The 18,725-nt window shown below is 47.0% G+C and overlaps 7 non-coding genes across 7 annotated transcripts; 1 reads left to right on the top strand and 6 right to left on the bottom strand.

Moving 5' to 3' along the window:
• Positions 1–893: 893 nt before the first annotated feature.
• On the bottom strand, positions 894–966 carry Trnaf-gaa. Its single transcript has one exon. It is a non-coding gene; the product is annotated as a tRNA-Phe (tRNA).
• Positions 967–1,463: 497 nt separating this feature from the next.
• Positions 1,464–1,535, top strand: Trnap-agg. The gene has a single exon. It is a non-coding gene; the product is annotated as a tRNA-Pro (tRNA).
• Positions 1,536–6,382: 4,847 nt separating this feature from the next.
• On the bottom strand, positions 6,383–6,455 carry Trnaf-gaa. The gene has a single exon. It is a non-coding gene; the product is annotated as a tRNA-Phe (tRNA).
• A 5,459-nt stretch (positions 6,456–11,914) lies between these two features.
• On the bottom strand, positions 11,915–11,986 carry Trnae-uuc. The gene has a single exon. It is a non-coding gene; the product is annotated as a tRNA-Glu (tRNA).
• Positions 11,987–12,003: 17 nt separating this feature from the next.
• On the bottom strand, positions 12,004–12,076 carry Trnaf-gaa. The gene has a single exon. It is a non-coding gene; the product is annotated as a tRNA-Phe (tRNA).
• A 3,161-nt stretch (positions 12,077–15,237) lies between these two features.
• Trnaf-gaa lies at positions 15,238–15,310 on the bottom strand. The gene has a single exon. It is a non-coding gene; the product is annotated as a tRNA-Phe (tRNA).
• A 3,129-nt stretch (positions 15,311–18,439) lies between these two features.
• Positions 18,440–18,512, bottom strand: Trnaf-gaa. The gene has a single exon. It is a non-coding gene; the product is annotated as a tRNA-Phe (tRNA).
• Positions 18,513–18,725: the final 213 nt, after the last annotated feature.

Below are 18,725 nucleotides of genomic sequence, written 5' to 3'. Positions count from 1 at the left end.
AAGAGCCACCAGGGAGTTGTAGCCCATTGCCTCTCCCTGGAAGGAACATCGAAAGACATGGCTCGCCTGGTATCCTGCCGTACGCCCCTCTCCTTTCGCGACTGGAGATACCTTCACAGAGTCCGGCTCGACATCCTTCCTCTTCGGGGGCACTCGTGGTTTTGCTCTCAGGAGCAGGATACGAGTTGTCGACGATGTGGGAAGGAAAACGAGACTGGGTATCACGTTCTTAATCACTGTGAAGAAGGTCTCCAGTTAGCCACCAAGAGGCACAACACCGTCCAAGATCTCCTGGAAACGCTGCTTGTCAAGCAAGGCCACGATGTCACTGTCAACAAAGCCATCCCCGGGCAACGCCTAAGACCAGATGTTGAATTAACATTATCTGGTTCCCGGGTGATGGTTGACGTCGTGGTCTGCTATGACCAACCAGGGAGCATGGAGAATGCCTACCAGCGAAAGATTGCTAAATATTCTTCCCTTGGTAGGATTCTCCCCCTGGTTATCGGGTCCCTTGGATCATGGAACCCCAGGAATGAAGAAATTCGCTCGATACTTGGTATCGATGGACGGTCCTGGGGTGCATTTCGATTCAAGGCCCGATTAGCAGCAATCCAGGGATCAATGGAAATGGTGTGTGCCCACTTCCACTACGGTGCAACAAACCCCGAAGACGAGGAAAACCCCCAAGTCCCGTAGATTCCCCACTCCCAGTAGAATAGTTTTTTTTAGTCAATTTTATTTAATTGTATTTTGTTTTAAATATATTTTTGTACTTTTCCCTTATTTTAATACATTTTAAAATGAACCCTTTTAATACAATTTTCTTCCCTTTTGGAAAATACTCTTCAAGCCTAGCAACTAGACCATAGGGGATGTTATCAGCCGTTGGTTGCCGAAACCCGGGATGGAACCAGGGACCTTTAGATCTTCAGTCTAACGCTCTCCCAACTGAGCTATTTCGGCACATTACGTTAACACTCAGGCCGTGTGGAATCCAGCAAAATGATAAAGTTTTTGTCACACCTGATTCCAATAACCATCACTTCGGCTTAGTTTAGAAACTTGCAAACATCAACCAAGTCTTTCCAGGACTGGCGGTTGTCACTCTAGGTTAGTTGATGTTAAATTTTTGTAACCTTATTGGTCTAGTAGTGCGATTCTTGCTGACATGTGTTTTTCCGGAGCTCCCAACCATTTTTGCAAATCACCATGCCTCGGGCTTGTTGTTTTTGTGTCATAACTTTGTTCTTTTCGCTCGTTTACCGCTGTCAAATAATGGTCTTTGTTGTCACACCCCTTTCTTTAATCTATTTCCTCCAGCATGGGTAGGTTTTGTGTACACTCGATGGCAGTGACCGACCCTTCACTTACTACCTCAGCATAGTTTACAAAGTTTGAAACATTCATCAAGCCTCATCAGGACTGGGGTTTTCTTCTTCCAATTTGTTAAAGTTGTGTGCGGCTCATTGGTCTAGTAGTATGATTCTCGCTTAGGGTGCGAGAGGTCCCGGGTTCAATTCCCGGATGAGCCCACAGTGAGCGTTGTACTCGGGGATGTAGCTCAGATGGTAGAGCGCTCGCTTAGCATGCGAGAAGTACGGGGATCGATACCCTGCATCTCCAGCCGTTTCACCCACTCAAGTTGTTCACCCATTAGTGAACTATTTAAATAGTTATGGCTTCTGGCTGCAACAAAGCCGCAAAAGTGTTCTCAAACTGAAACTCAAACAGTGACGGCAATTTTTCGTCAAATCTCCGTCTAAGACTGTACACCGATGACTGATTATCGATAACTTGCCAAAGCAGAGAATTTTTCTATTTTTGATTCAACCAAGCAACAAAAATATGACATTGTAACAATGAACAATTCTAACTGTTCCCATACCGGGAATCGAACCCGAGCCTCCTGGGTGAAAGCCAGGTATCCTAGCCACTAGACTAGGGTCTTCTGCTAGACTTTGTCGAGAGCAGACGTGTTTTCAAAGGGCTCTGGGTTTTTATTGATGTTATGTTTTAGCTCGTTATATTGTTCTTCTCTTTTATCTAACTTCATCCGAGAAACTCTTCTGTTTTTACAAAAACAAATATTTTGCTTTTATTCAATACTATTTTTTCTGTAATTTTAATATTCCATTCTACTTGTTTATTTATATTCATTTTTCATCTCATTTTCCGTTCTTTTAATTTTTTCCAATTTCCCTTATTATTTATTTATTTATTTTTTAATCCTCTAAAATCCTATAAAAAAAAATATTTTTCTTCATATTTTTAATTGGTCTTTAAATTTTTCTCCCTATATTTTTCCGAATTTTATTTCATTTTTTGTTTTTACTTCCTAAGAATTTCTGTTTTACACTCTTGAAGTGGGCCCAGGGTAGCAATGGCAGAGGAAGGAGCATCTAGTAGAAATTCTACTAGAGTAAGACTCCATGGGACAATCATTAAAATCCCAGTTCCTCTGCCAAACATTTTAAAATGTGGGGAGAAATCCTGTCAAGGTGAGCGAGGTAGCGGTCCCTGGTCTGGGGATCGCAAGAGACAATTGGCGGAGACACACATAAAAGAAAGACATTCTAGGAGAGGGGTTCAGTACACCACCCAGTATGTCTGCCTTGGCTGTAAAAAGGAATTTAATTCGTTTATTTCAGCCGGCAGACATGCAAGACCTTGTACTGAGTCCCTTTCCTCCAGTATTCTCCGCCAATCCCTCGAACTAACCATTGCATCTGCAATGGATGGTTCACAGGGGTCTCCTAATCCCGCTCACTCTTCTCTCCCCACGTTTTCCCCTTCCAGAATTGAAGGGGACAAAATCATTTTAAAATACCCTGGGAAACCCACGAAGTGTCCTAGGTGTGAGTGGACTACCTTGGCAACTAACACCAGAGCCATGGGTAGTATCCACAGACACCTAGAGACAGCCCACACACTCCGACTAGTTAAATATTGGGAATGCGGAGTGTGTGGATTTGCTGGAGATGGCCCTACACTAAAAGGGCATTACCAGAGATTGCACTCAGCACCACAGCAATCACCCTCCATCCGGTCGCCACGGTTTTTCAACGCGGATACCTCTGTTCGGGATTCTTCTGTGGTAGCGACCTTCCAAGAGGAGATCGCTGTCACAGAAGATGAGCGTCAAGAGTTATCCGTGATGGGAATGCCGGCGATCGAAGAGGAGGGGCCTGGTAATGCCCAATCTCCAGCAAATTTTACCCAAAGCCCCATTTTAATTCTTGATAGGGAGTTCACCGCATCTTTTAATACACAAAATTTTAGTTGGCTCTACGAACTCCCTCTACAAGAAATTTCTTATCCACCACCTGTAGTTCCGGAAGGGCCCCAACCCGATCCCCCTCAAGAGACCCAACCCTTTTTCCCCAGTCAGCAAAATAATCGAGGATGCAGCCAAGACAGCTCAGAAGAGCAAAGCCAAAGAGGCGGCGATTTCGCTTGTCTCTGGGTACCTGCTTTTCTGAGCTGCGAGACTCTTCTTGATCTTGAAGGCGTCCTCGAACGTTGCACTGCTGACTGGCTCCCCAAAGCACAGATTTTAGAAGACCCTAGCCCTGAAAAACCCCGAGGAAACCCTAATGGTAGAAAAAGAAACCAAACCCGGCAGATGCAGAGAGCCCGGCGACAGATCAAGCTCAAGGCCTACGAAGCGAGGAAGATTCAACGGCTTTTCAATATCTACCCAAGAAGAGCCGTTCGAGAGGTGCTCGGAGATCGTTCACCCTCGTACGATGGCACTGTTGAAGCTGCGGAGGAATACCTCGAGAGGACTTACCACCGCTCGAGTCTACCTTCGCAGCAGTGCCAGAGTGCGAGGGTACTCTACGACACCTGCGACTGGTCCCATCCATCAAGGGACCAGATGGACTTCCTCAATCGTGCGCCTAGCCAAAAAGAGCTTGAGGCTAAACTTCGCCGGGCTACAAATACATCACCAGGGGTCGATGGCCTAGAATATCGACATCTAAGAGCCCTCGACCCCGTCTGCATCTTGCTGGAAACAGTTTGTAGAATAGTTTGGAAGATTGGAATTCCTAACTGTTGGAAAATATCGCGAACAGTCCCCATCTTTAAGAAAGGGGACACTAGCGATTATTCCAACTTTAGGCCAATTTCCCTTCTTCCGACCATCTACAAACTGTTCTCGGGAGTAATCAGCCAGAGACTCACAGAGGTCGCCTCAGATCTTGGCTGGTTATCTCCCTAGCAAAAGGGTTTCCTCCCGGGGGTCCATGGTATCCAGGAGCACACACAGCTCTTGCAGACCGTTGTCGAGGAGACAAGGACCAAACGTAGGCATGTGTCTATAGCATGGCTAGACATGTGCAATGCGTTTGGTTCTGTTCCTCACGCCGTTCTTGGAGAGCTGTTTGCTTCTCTTCCGATACCAGACGACCTCCGGCGCATCCTGGCGGACATTTACTCGGGGAATCGGATGGATTTTGCCGTTCAGAAAGAATCTGTTCGTATTTCCCCAACAGCAGGGTGACGCTCTTAGCGCCCCTATTTTTAATCTGGCTTCCGAGCCCCTCGTCAGGGCCGGAAAGTCCAATATCAACCCCGGATTTTTATTATTTGGCTCACTCGTCAAGACCACGGCATATGCTGACGACATTGCCGTGGTTACAAATTCTCCTGACGAGCTCCAAAATATTTTAGACATGTTATCCCTCACCGCTGACACCTTAGGGCTGCAATTCAACGCCGGGAAGTGTGCTTGCTTGGTCATTGACAAAGGCAAGCCGTCTGAGGCTCTGTGCCGAATCGGTACTCAACCCATTCGGTGCTTGGGACCAGACGACCAAGAGACATATCTTGGTACACCGATCGGCGGGAAATTGCGGTTTCGTCCTCCCACTGACCTTATCCCTAACCTTGACAAGATTGCCGCCTCCCACCTCGCACCATGGCAAAAACTTGAGATTTTCCGTAGCCACCTTCTACCTTCCCTTTCCCATCACCTCGCTTCGGGTCGGGTCCTGAAAGACTGCCTCACCCAACTGGACACTGAGTGTAGGAAGTTCTTAGGCCTTATTTGCAACCTTCCCAATCACGCAACGGTCCCGTTTTTCTACGCGGACCGGCGGGTTGGAGGCCTAGGAACATGCCGCCTCACTGATGATGCCGATATCTGGACCATCGCCAGGGCTGCTCAGCTCCTCACTTGTAGAGACCCTACAGTGAGGAACATATGTCGAGAGCAGCTCCATGAAACCATCCGGCGAGGGTTCAGAAACGAGCATCCAGGAGTGTTGCCAGTTGGGGAATATCTTTCGGGATCCGTGAATGGGGGGCTCTACAGACTGAGGTACGCGGAGGCAGGGTCCAATCTTTGGACTCTTGCCCGCCAAGCTGCCAAACGACTGGGAGTGCGGATTGATGTATCCGGCGATGAAAATATAAGAATTGTCGCCGATGACGTCTCCGTAAGCCCAGTCAAGGCAGTCCGCGGACTTCGGAAAGTAGCTCGGCAGCGCTATACCAGGGACCTAATTTCCGACAAGAGCCACCAGGGAGTAGTTGCCACTGGCCTCTCCCTGGAAGACAAGTCGAAAGACATGGCTCGCCTGGTATCCTGCCGTACGCCCCTCTCCTTCCGAGACTGGAGATATCTTCACAGGGCCCGGCTCGACATCCTTCCTCTTCGGGGGCACTCGTGGTTTTGCTCACAGGAGCAAGATACGAGTTGCCGCCGATGCGGAAAGGAAAACGAGACCGGGTTTCATGTGCTTAACCACTGTGAAGAAGGTCTCCAGCTCGCCACCAAGAGGCACAACACCATCCAAGATCTCTTGGAGTCGCTGCTAGTCAAGCAGGGACACGACGTCACGATCAACAATGCCATCCCCGGGCAAAGGTTAAGACCGGATGTTGAATTTCAACTATCCGGTTCCCGGGTGATGGTTGACGTCGTGGTCTGCTATGACCAACCAGGGAGTATGGAGAATGCCTACCAGCGGAAATATGATAAATATTCTTCGCATGGGAGGATTCTCCCCCTGGTTGTCGGGTCTCTTGGATCATGGTACCCCAGGAACGACGAAATCCGTTCGATTCTCGGAATCAACGGAAGATCCTGGGGTGCCTTCCGATTCAAGGCCCGATTGGCAGCGATCCAGGGATCAATGGATATGGTGTGTGCCCATTTCCATCATGGTGCACCAAACCCCGAAGCTGAGGATATCCCCCCTTTTCCCGTAGAAACTCCCTACCCAGTAGATTAGTAGATTCTTTCCCTCATATTTTATTTATGTAATTTTTGTAATATTTTAAAATGCACCTACCTCATACATGTTTATTCCCCTTCCGGAAACCCCTCCATAAACTAGCCACTAGACCATATGGTATGTTATCAGCCGTTGGTTGCCGAAACCCAGGATCGAACCAGGGACCTTTAGATCTTCAGTCTAACGCTCTCCCAACTGAGCTATTTCGGCACATTACGTTAACACTCAGGCCGTGTGGAATCCAGCAAAATGATAAAGTTTTTGTCACACCTGATTCCAATAACCATCACTTCGGCTTAGTTTAGAAACTTGCAAACATCAACCAAGTCTTTCCAGGCCACACCACAACCACAACAGACGTCTTTTTGTGTTCTCCCGTTTTTCCATCATTTTGTGAGTTTTTGTTAGTTTTTATTACTTTTTGTTGTTATATTCGTGTTTTTGAGTGTTTATTTTGTATAGTTTAGCTGTTTTTGTAGTGTTTTGTTGCCAATTGTTTTATTTGTCGTGTTTGTTTACGTGTGTGGGGTCCTTCCCCTCCCCTTTTTTTTGGCAGTTTGTTTACATTGTCTAGGGAACAATGGCTGCCAAGTGGCTCAATAGTGTAGATATTGATTTTGGGGTTCAATTCCCGAAATTGAGTATGCGTACGGTTCATGGTTTTGTGCGTAGTTTGAAGGTTGATGTCCAGGATCTCTTAGGCCTAGTTGCTGTGCTAGATACGAGAAACCAGGTCGCTAGAATTACGTTTACGTCAGAGGCATATACCTCAAGTTTTTTGTCCCAACACAGTGGTATCGTCAGGACCGAATTGGAGGGGAAAGAAGTTAGTGTAGTGATAAAGGATAGCAATATCCAAGAGAAATTTGTTCGAATTGCAGGGATTCCACAGAACTTAGACTTGGGAGTAGTTCAGACACGTCTTAAGGAATTTGGAAATGTAATTGAAGCTCGGTGGGAGCGCTATCGGGTGGCAGAGGATGAAGTTTTATACCCTGTCCTAGCAACTTGGATGATTATAAGAATGACGGTGACGAAAAACATTCCCTCATACATTACCATTGGCAGTTATCGTGCCATGGTAAAGTATGACGGACAAAAGCCCACTTGCAGACTTTGCGACGAAGAGACACACTTTAGCTACGACTGCCCAACTTTAAAACGAAACCAGGAACCCACCATTGTCCAAAAACCTGTTGCCAAAAAGACTAAAAAGACAGAGACTATTAAACAGACACCCGTAGTAATTCCCGTGGTAGCAAATTCCATGGTTTCCCAGGTACCTCTGGGGAGTGAATCACAAGATTCACTCTCAGGAAGTACTAATAATTTGGAAACTGAAACCATGGAATGTGACACCGCTACCACTCCCGCATCTGTACCTCCGAAAGACAATCCTTTGAAACCAATTACGAAATCCAAAATAGCAGCACCTCACACAGAGACAGAAGACCAGGAAACAGTGACAATTATCATGGAATCAATGGAACCCGACACGGGGGAAATTGATACCACTGATCCTGACAAAACTAAGGACCCCCTGAAAATTCCCACGGTACCACGAAGTAAACGATTTAAACCTACCCTGACGCCCCAAAATTCGAAACCCACTTCAGGCATTCCCGTACTCAAAAAACCTAACACATGACTTCACAATTAAAAATCGCTTCTATCAACATTGGAGGTATTCGATCAGTCGAGCGACGTCAAATTCTTTTAAATTTCTGCAGGGACGGTAATTTAGATATCGTAGGACTTCAAGAGGTAGCCTTTCACTCTTGCCCAATTATTGAAAGCTGTTACCACTTGCTAGCAAATGTCGGTCCCAACAAAAAAGGAACAGCCATTCTAATTAGACATGGTCTGGAGTATTCTCGACTGCTTCTTGAACCTGACGGAAGGCTTATCTCCATTGACGTAAAATGTTTTACGTTTATTAATATCTATGCCCCGTCAGGTAAGCAGGTAAAGAATGAGAGAAACAATTTTCTTCGTCAAACCGTTCCTGCCTACTCGGTTACCACTCGACTGCCCTTCGTGTTGATGGGCGATTTTAATTGTGTTGACGACATCCAAGATAGGGCAAATATCCAATCCCTCCCTGTCCCAAGTAGTGTTGTTAGCTATGCTTTGAAGGAGATGGTTACTGGTCTTGATCTGGTAGACATCTGGAAAAAGCTAAATCATAGTGATCCGGGCCACACTTTCCATTACCACGACGGTTCTTCTAGGCTTGATAGGATTTATGCTAGTCGATCGTTTGCGGATAAATTTTTAAATATTTGTTTGCAGCCTTTATCGATTAGTGACCATCAGTCGGTACAATCCACACTTACTTGCAATCTTGATCTCCCAAATCGTAGCAGACCACCTGCCGGATTGTGGAAACTAAATACTTCAATATTGTCAGAAGAAGGTTTTCAGAAATACGTAACCAATTTCATTCAGGAATCTGCTAATCATCCTCTTAGGGAAAGTAATGTAGCAAATTGGTGGGAGAGTGTCCTGAAACCGGGTATCAAGCGTATTTCGATGGATTATTCCAGGCAAAGAGCAAGACTGATAAGAGAAACTAAGTTTTTCTATCAATCTTGCATACAGGAAATGGCCGAAGCAGATACCTTTGATTGGGTTGCCTTTCAACAGTTGAGAAAATTCTCAAAGTCTTGGGAGGAGAGCACACTCAAAGGGTATGGGATTCGTTCCCGCTGCTTCGAAGGGCCAGATGTAGAGGAAGCAAGTATTTTTCACATAAATCGTGCCAGGAATAATTATCGAAAATGTTGCATTGATAAGATCATTGCCCCCAATGGCACTTGCTTATCGACCAAAGAGGAAATTTCAGCAGAAATTGTTGCTCATTTTACAAAAATTTTTAAGACTCAACCTTCTCCTGACATACTGGCAGGGTCTGAGTTCCTTGAAGGAGTAAGAGATTGCTTTAAGCCAACCCCAAACCTAACAGCACCAATTTCCCTTCTTGAGATTAGAGCTGCTCTAATAGCAATGAAGTCAAACAAGTCCCCTGGCACCGATGGCATTCCTTACGAGTTTTACGTAGAATTTTGGGACGTGATCGCACCCCACTTTTTGGATATGTTTAATCATATCCTGGAAAGGGAAACTCTGACGTCTTCGCAGGGCCAAGCGGCGATCAGGCTAATTCCTAAGTCTTCGGGACTTTGTGGAATTTCTAATTTTCGGCCAATTTCTCTTTTGAATTGTGACTACAAAGTCATGGCATCTGTCTTAGCGAGACGATTGAGGCCAACACTATCTTCTACCATAGGGCCTCATCAAAAAGGTGGGGTACCTGGTAGATTGATTTTTGATAATTTAAGTCTTTACAGAGATGTCATTCAATTTGTTGATGACCGGGGATGCCATGACTCTTCCAACTCTTTGATTCGGGGTATGGGCGCTGCCATTGTTGGAGTTGACTTTAAAAAGGCCTACGACCTGGTTAACTGGGAAGTCCTCTGGAGGATTCTGGATGTCATGGGTTACCCCACCACTTTCATCCGTTGGTTACAGATTATGTATTCTGTAACAGGAATGGCAATCCTCAACGGATCGGAGGTGGCTGGGGTGATAAGTGATATTCAGTCGATTCGCCAGGGATGCCCCCTATCTGTCCATCTCTTCGTTCTATACATTGAGCCTTTGCTTGTGCGTTTATCTCGAGTTCTCAAGGGTATATCATTGTTTAATGAAAAACTCACTGTCAGAGCCTTTGTTGATGACGTCACCATTTTCGTTTCTTGTGACGAAGATTTTACCAGGGCAGGACAAATCCTTGATATGTTCTGTCAGTGGACAAAGGCAAGGATGAATAAGGAGAAAACAAAAGCCCTGGGACTCGGGACTTGGAGCTCTAGATCAATTTGGCCTCTTGAGTGGCTTGTGTCAGCACCAACATTGTCCCTGTTAGGAATTAAATTTTCCCATTCCATAGAAGAGACAGCTAGTAGGATTTGGAATGATGCATTTAGCTCTTTAAATGGTATTCTGCGAGAGAATGCCAGTCGACGGTTTAATATTTACCAGAGGGTGCTTTTCCTCAAGTCGAAGGCTCTCTCCGGAACTGTGTACTTTGCACAGGTATTACCTTGTAATCAAAAAATGGCTGACCAGATTTCGAAGGCTGTCATGAAATTTCTATGGATGGGAAAAGTAGAAAGGCCGAAGAAAACCGTAATTTTCCGTACTGTCAAAGAAGGGGGTCTGGGAATGGTCAACACACACCTCTTTTACCGTTCCCTTTTCTTGTGCCCCTTGTACAAAGTCCTGATAGGCCCCAACAGCCCAGAAAGCTCTCTACTTCGGTATTGGATGTCCTTTCCTCTCCGAACCTTATTGCCACTCTACAAGGACAACACCACACCTGTAGCAGTCATGAAGAGACCATATTACCTTCAGGAACCCCTGCATCAAATCAAGCAACTTTTCGCATCTTCCATTCTGGTGCAGGGGAATCCAATGGTACATCGGAAAACATATAACCATTGGATCCTGGAGGTAACGACAATGGGAAAGCTGGAGATCCTGAGGCCTAATCTGGATTGGCCACGAATCTGGAAGGAGACTGCAGCCCTTCCAACTAACATCAGAGAGACCATGTTCCTGTTCAACCAGCGACTTCTCCCTACCAGGACCAGATGCCATCGGTTGGACCCCACCAAGGACGCAACATGTCTAATCTGCAATCAAGACCCGGAAACCGATGAGCATCTGATGTACCAGTGTCCTGAACGACTCACCGTTTGGAGCTGGTTGGAAGGAACTATGCGTCAGATGGGCTGCAGTTCGTCAAACGAAGATTTATTACGTGGCAATTTTGGTCCAGTAGGAAATCTCCAGCTTTCATTCACTCTTCTGGCTGCTTATTTCTACATCAACTGGAAGGCAAGAAATAACCTACGCACACCATGTCAAGAAGAAGTAGAGAGCCTCTGGAAAGTCCTTCGTAAATCTAGATCCCAATTCCCTGTTTCATTTTAATCATACATTTTAGTACATTTTGTTTATTTTTGTTTGTTTTGAATTTCCCATTCCCAGTTTTATTGGCCTTTGTTTATGTTTTTTTTTGTTGTTGTTGTTTATATTTCACACCACCATTGTCTTCTGCTTTGTTTTTCTTTTGTTTATTTTTCTTGAATTATCCCACCACAGTAAATTGCATTTGTTTGTTTTTGTTTTGTTTGTTAATATTATGATCCCCACCATTGCCAGATTTTGATTATTTTCCCTTGCCAACGTCTGCATCCGACAGCCTAATTGTTTTGCTTTATTTTGTTTTAATGCCCTAAATAGCTGATACCATGAGCCAATAAAAGATAATTTTAATATAAAAAAAAGATGGTAGAGCGCTCGCTTAGCATGCGAGAAGTACGGGGATCGATACCCTGCATCTCCAGCCGTTTCACCCACTCAAGTTGTTCACCCATTAGTGAACTATTTAAATAGTTATGGCTTCTGGCTGCAACAAAGCCGCAAAAGTGTTCTCAAACTGAAACTCAAACAGTGACGGCAATTTTTCGTCAAATCTCCGTCTAAGACTGTACACCGATGACTGATTATCGATAACTTGCCAAAGCATAGAATTTTTCTATTTTTGATTCAACCAAGCAACAAAAATATGACATTGTAACAATGAACAATTCTAACTGTTCCCATACCGGGAATCGAACCCGAGCCTCCTGGGTGAAAGCCAGGTATCCTAGCCACTAGACCATATGGGATGTTATCAGCCGTTGGTTGCCGAAACCCGGGATGGAAGCAGGGACCTTTAGATCTTCAGTCTAACGCTCTCCCAACTGAGCTATTTCGGCACATTACGTTAACACTCAGGCCGTGTGGAATCCAGCAAAATGATAAAGTTTTTGTCATACCTCACACACAGAACAGATTTTAGACCCTTCACCGAACCTTGAGTTGTTATCCCTTGTCCCCAGTCAGCAAAGTATTCGAGGACGTAGTCAGCACAGCTCAGAAGAGCAGAGCAAAAGAGACGACGATTTTGTTAGTCTCTGGGTCCCTGCCTTCTTGGGCTGTGTGACACTTAATGACCTAAACGACGTCCTCGAACGCTGCACAGCTGACTGGCTCCCTAAAGCTCAAATTTTACAAGACCCTAGCCCTGAACAACCCCGAGGAATCCCTGACAAAAGAAAAAGAAACCAAAACCGGCAGATGCAGAAGGCCCGGCGACATATCAAGCAAAAGGCGTACGAGGCGAGGAAGATTCAGCGGCTCTTCAACATCTACCCAAGAAGAGCCGTTCGAGAGGTGCTCGAAGACCGTTCACCTTCGTACGATGGTACTGTTCAAGCTGCGGAGGAATATCTCGAGAGGACTTACAACCGATTGAGACCATCTCCGCAGCAGTGCCAAAGTGCGAAGGAACTCTACGACACCTGCGACTGGTCCCAACCATCAGAGGACCAGATGAACTTCCTCAATCGTGCGCCAACCCAACAAGAGCTTGAAGCTAAGCTTCGCCGGGCTACCAATACATCACCAGGGGTTGATGGCCTAGAATACCGTCATCTTAGAGCCATCGACCCCAACTGCATTCTGCTGGAAACAGTTTGTAAAATGGTCTGGAAGCTGGGGATTCCTAACTGTTGGAAGACATCGCGAACTGTCCCCATTTTCAAGAAGGGGGACACTAGCGACTATTCCAACTATAGACCAATATCCCTTCTTCCCACCATTTACAAACTGTTCTCGGGAGTGATCAGCCAAAGAATAACGGAGGTCGCCTCAGACCTTGGCTGGTTATCTCCCGAGCAAAAGGGTTTCCTCCCGGGGGTCCATGGTATTCAAGAACATACACAGCTCTTACAGACGGTTGTCGAGGAAACAAAGACCAAGCGAAGGCACATGTCCATAGCATGGCTGGACATGTGCAATGCGTTTGGTTCTGTGCCTCACGCCGTTCTGGATGAGCTGTTCACATCACTTCCAATACCAGAAGACCTCCGGCGCATCCTGGTGGACATATATTCGGGAAATCGGATGGATTTTGCCGTTGGGAAAGAATCCATTCGCATTTTACCGACAGCGGGTGTTCGCCAGGGTGACGCTCTTAGTTCCCCTATTTTTAACCTGGCTTCCGAGCCCCTCGTCAGGGCCGGAAAGTCCAATATTAACCCCGGATTTTTATTATTTGGCTCGCTCGTGAAAACCACGGCATATGCTGACGACATTGCCGTGGTTACAAATTCTGCTTCCGAGCTCCAAAATATTTTAAACGTTTTAACCCACACCGCTAACACCTTGGGACTGCAATTTAATGCCGGGAAGTGTGCTTGTCTGGTCTTTGACAAAGGCAAGCCGTCTGAGACCCAGTGCCGAATTGATAATCAATTGATTCGGTGCTTGGGTCCAGACGACCAAGAAACATATCTTGGTACACCGATAGGCGGAAAATAGCGGTTCCGACCACCAACTGACCTTATCCCTAACCTTGACAAGATTGCCGCCTCCAACCTTGCACCATGGCAAAAACTTGAAATTTTCCGTAGTCACCTTCTTCCCTCCCTTTCCCATCACCTCGCTTCGGGTCGGGTCCTGAAAGAATCCCTTACCCAACTGGACACTGAGTGCAGGAAGTTCCTAGGCCTTATTTGCAACTTACCCAACCTGGCAACTGTCCCCTTTTTCTATGTAGATCGGCGGGTTGGGGGCCTAGGAACATGCCGCCTCACTGATGATGCTGATATCTGGACCATCGCCAGAGCTGCTTAGCTCCTCACTTGTAGAGATCCTACAGTGAGGAATGTTTGCCGAGAGCAGCTCCACGACACCATTCGGCGAGGGTTCAGAACTGAGCATCCAGGAGTGTTACCAGTTGGGGAATATCTTTCAGGATCCATGGATGGGGGGCTCTACAGACTGAGGTACGCGGAGGCAGGGTCTAACCTTTGGACTCTTGCCCGCCAAGCTGCCAAACGACTGGGAGTGCGGATTGATGTATCCGGCGACGAAAATTTAAGAATTGTCGCCGATGACGTCTCCGTAAGCCCAGTTAAGGCAGTCCGCGGACTTCGGAAAGTAGCACGGCAGCGCTATACCAGGAACCTGCTCACCGACAAGAGCCACCAGGGAGTTGTAGCCCATTGCCTCTCCCTGGAAGGAACATCGAAAGACATGGCTCGCCTGGTATCCTGCCGTACGCCCCTCTCCTTTCGCGACTGGAGATACCTTCACAGAGCCCGGCTCGACATCCTTCCTCTTCGGGGGCACTCGTGGTTTTGCTCTCAGGAGCAGGATACGAGTTGTCGACGATGTGGGAAGGAAAACGAGACTGGGTATCACGTTCTTAATCACTGTGAAGAAGGTCTCCAGTTAGCCACCAAGAGGCACAACACCGTCCAAGATCTCCTGGAAACGCTGCTTGTCAAGCAAGGCCACGATGTCACTGTCAACAAAGCCATCCCCGGGCAACGCCTAAGACCAGATGTTGAATTAACATTATCTGGTTCCCGGGTGATGGTTGACGTCGTGGTCTGCTATGACCAACCAGGGAGCACGGAGAATGCCTTCCAGCGAAAGATTGCTAAATATTCTTCCCTTGGTAGGATTCTCCCCCTGGTTATCGGGTTCCTTGGATCATGGAACCCCAGGAATGAAGAAATTCGCTCGATACTTGGTATCGATGGACGGTCCTGGGGTGCATTTGGATTCAAGGCCCGATTAGCAGCAATCCAGGGATCAATGGAAATGGTGTGTGCCCACTTCCACTACGGTGCAACAAACCCCGAAGACGAGGAAAACCCCCAAGTCCCGTAGATTCCCCACTCCCAGTAGAATAGTTTTTTTTTTAGTCAATTTTATTTAATTGTATTTTGTTTTAAATATATTTTTGTACTTTTCCCTTATTTCAATACATTTTAAAATGAACCCTTTTAATACAAGTTTCTTCCCTTTTGGAAAATACCCTTAAAGCCTTGCCACTAGACCATATGGGATGTTATCAGCCGTTGGTTGCCGAAACCCGGGATCGAACCAGGGACCTTTAGATCTTCAGTCTAACGCTCTCCCAACTGAGCTATTTCGGCACATTACGTTAACACTCAGGCCGTGTGGAATCCAGCAAAATGATAAAGTTTTTGTCACACCTCACACACAGAACAGATTTTAGACCCTTCACCGAACCTTGAGATGTTATCTCTTGTCCCCAGTCAGCAAAGTATTCGAGGACGTAGTCAGCACAGCTCAGAAGAGCAGAGCCAAAGAGACGACGATTTTGTTAGTCTCTGGGTCCCTGCCTTCTTGGGCTGTGTGACACTTAATGACCTAAACGACGTCCTCGAACGCTGCACAGCTGACTGGCTCCCTAAAGCTCAAATTTTACAAGACCCTAGCCCTGAACAACCCCGAGGAAACCCTGACAAAAGAAAAAGAAACCAAAACCGGCAGATGCAGAAGGCCCGGCGACATATCAAGCAAAAGGCGTACGAGGCGAGGAAGATTCAGCGGCTCTTCAACATCTACCCAAGAAGAGCTGTTCGAGAGGTGCTCGAAGACCGTTCACCTTCGTACGATGGTACTGTTCAAGCTGCGGAGGAATATCTCGAGAGGACTTACAACCGATTGAGACCATCTCCGCAGCAGTGCCAAAGTGCGAAGGAACTCTACGACACCTGCGACTGGTCCCAACCATCAGAGGACCAGATGAACTTCCTCAATCGTGCGCCAACCCAACAAGAGCTTGAAGCTAAGCTTCGCCGGGCTACCAATACATCACCAGGGGTTGATGGCCTAGAATATCGTCATCTTAGAGCCATCGACCCCAACTGCATTCTGCTGGAAACAGTTTGTAAAATGGTCTGGAAGCTGGGGATTCCTAACTGTTGGAAGACATCGCGAACTGTCCCCATTTTCAAGAAGGGGGACACTAGCGACTATTCCAACTATAGACCAATATCCCTTCTTCCCACCATTTACAAACTGTTCTCGGGAGTGATCAGCCAAAGAATAACGGAGGTCGCCTCAGACCTTGGCTGGTTATCTCCCGAGCAAAAGGGTTTCCTCCCGGGGGTCCATGGTATTCAAGAACATACACAGCTCTTACAGACGGTTGTCGAGGAAACAAAGACCAAGCGAAGGCACATGTCCATAGCATGGCTGGACATGTGCAATGCGTTTGGTTCTGTGCCTCACGCCGTTCTGGATGAGCTGTTCACATCACTTCCAATACCAGAAGACCTCCGGCGCATCCTGGTGGACATATATTCGGGAAATCGGATGGATTTTGCCGTTGGGAAAGAATCCATTCGCATTTTACCGACAGCGGGTGTTCGCCAGGGTGACGCTCTTAGTTCCCCTATTTTTAACCTGGCTTCCGAGCCCCTCGTCAGGGCCGGAAAGTCCAATATTAACCCCGGATTTTTATTATTTGGCTCGCTCGTAGAAAACCACGGCATATGCTGACGACATTGCCGTGGTTACAAATTCTGCTTCCGAGCTCCAAAATATTTTAAACGTTTTAACCCACACCGCTAACACCTTGGGACTGCAATTTAATGCCGGGAAGTGTGCTTGTCTGGTCTTTGACAAAGGCAAGCCGTCTGAGACCCAGTGCCGAATTGATAATCAATTGATTCGGTGCTTGGGTCCAGACGACCAAGAAACATATCTTGGTACACCGATAGGCGGAAAATTGTGGTTCCGGGCACCAACTGACCTTATCCCTAACCTTGACAAGATTGCCGCCTCCAACCTTGCACCATGGCAAAAACTTGAAATTTTCCGTAGTCACCTTCTTCCCTCCCTTTCCCATCACCTCGCTTCGGGTCGGGTCCTGAAAGATTCCCTTACCCAACTGGACACTGAGTGCAGGAAGTTCCTAGGCCTTATTTGCAACTTACCCAACCACGCAACTGTCCCCTTTTTCTATGCAGATCGGCGGGTTGGGGGCCTAGGAACATGCCGCCTCACTGATGATGCTGATATCTGGACCATCGCCAGAGCTGCTCAGCTCCTCACTTGTAGAGATCCTACAGTGAAGAATGTTTGCCGAGAGCAGCTCCCCGACACCATTCGGCGAGGGTTCAGAACTGAGCATCCAGGAGTGTTACCAGTTGGGGAATATCTTTCAGGATCCATGGATGGGGGGCTCTACAGACTGAGGTACGCGGAGGCAGGGTCTAACCTTTGGACTCTTGCCCGCCAAGCTGCCAAACGACTGGGAGTGCGGATTGATGTATCCGGCGACGAAAATTTAAGAATTGTCGCCGATGACGTCTCCGTAAGCCCAGTTAAGGCAGTCCTGGACTTCGGAAAGTAGCACGGCAGCGCTATACCAGGAACCTGCTCACCGACAAGAGCCACCAGGGAGTTGTAGCCCATTGCCTCTCCCTGGAAGGAACATCGAAAGACATGGCTCGCCTGGTATCCTGCCGTACGCCCCTCTCCTTTCGCGACTGGAGATACCTTCACAGAGCCCGGCTCGACATCCTTCCTCTTCGGGGGCACTCGTGGTTTTGCTCTCAGGAGCAGGATACGAGTTGTCGACGATGTGGGAAGGAAAACGAGACTGGGTTTCATGTGCTTAACCACTGTGAAGAAGGTCTCCAGCTCGCCACCAAGAGGCACAACACCATCCAAGATCTCTTGGAGTCGCTGCTAGTCAAGCAGGGACACGACGTCACGATCAACAATGCCATCCCCGGGCAAAGGTTAAGACCGGATGTTGAATTTCAACTATCCGGTTCCCGGGTGATGGTCGACGTCGTGGTCTGCTATGACCAACCAGGGAGTATGGAGAATGCCTACCAGCGGAAATATGATAAATATTCTTCGCATGGGAGGATTCTCCCCCTGGTTGTCGGGTCTCTTGGATCATGGTACCCCAGGAACGACGAAATCCGTTTGATTCTTGGAATCAACGGAAGATCCTGGGGTGCCTTCCGATTCAAGGCCCGATTGGCAGCGATCCAGGGATCAATGGATATGGTGTGTGCCCATTTCCATCATGGTGCACCAAACCCCGAAGCTGAGGATAACCCCCCTCTTCCCGTAGTAACTCCATACCCAGTAGATTAGTAGACTCTTCCCCATTTATTTTATTTATGTAATTTTAGTAATATTTTTAAATGCACCCACCCCATTCATGTTTATTCCCCTTCCGGAAACCCCTCCATAAACTAGCCACTAGACCATATGGGATGTTATCAGCCGTTGGTTGCCGAAACCCGGGATCGAACCAGAGACCTTTAGATCTTCAGTCTAACGCTCTCCCAACTGAGCTATTTCGGCACATTACGTTAACACTCAGGCCGTGTGGAATCCAGCAAAATGATAAAGTTTTTGTCACACCTGATTCCAATAACCATCACTTCGGCTTAGTTTAGAAACTTGCAAACATCAACCAAGTCTTTCCAGGACTGGCGGTTGTCACTCTAGGTTAGTTGATGTTAAATTTTTGTAACCTTATTGGTCTAGTAGTGCGATTCTTGCTGACATGTGTTT

This window comes from Daphnia magna, linkage group LG10 (genome assembly GCF_020631705.1).
Source record: "Daphnia magna isolate NIES linkage group LG10, ASM2063170v1.1, whole genome shotgun sequence".
Taxonomy (NCBI): Eukaryota; Metazoa; Arthropoda; class Branchiopoda; order Diplostraca; family Daphniidae; genus Daphnia; species Daphnia magna.
The sequence above is the reverse complement of the archived record's forward strand: the minus strand, read 5'-3'. Positions and strand labels throughout refer to the sequence as shown.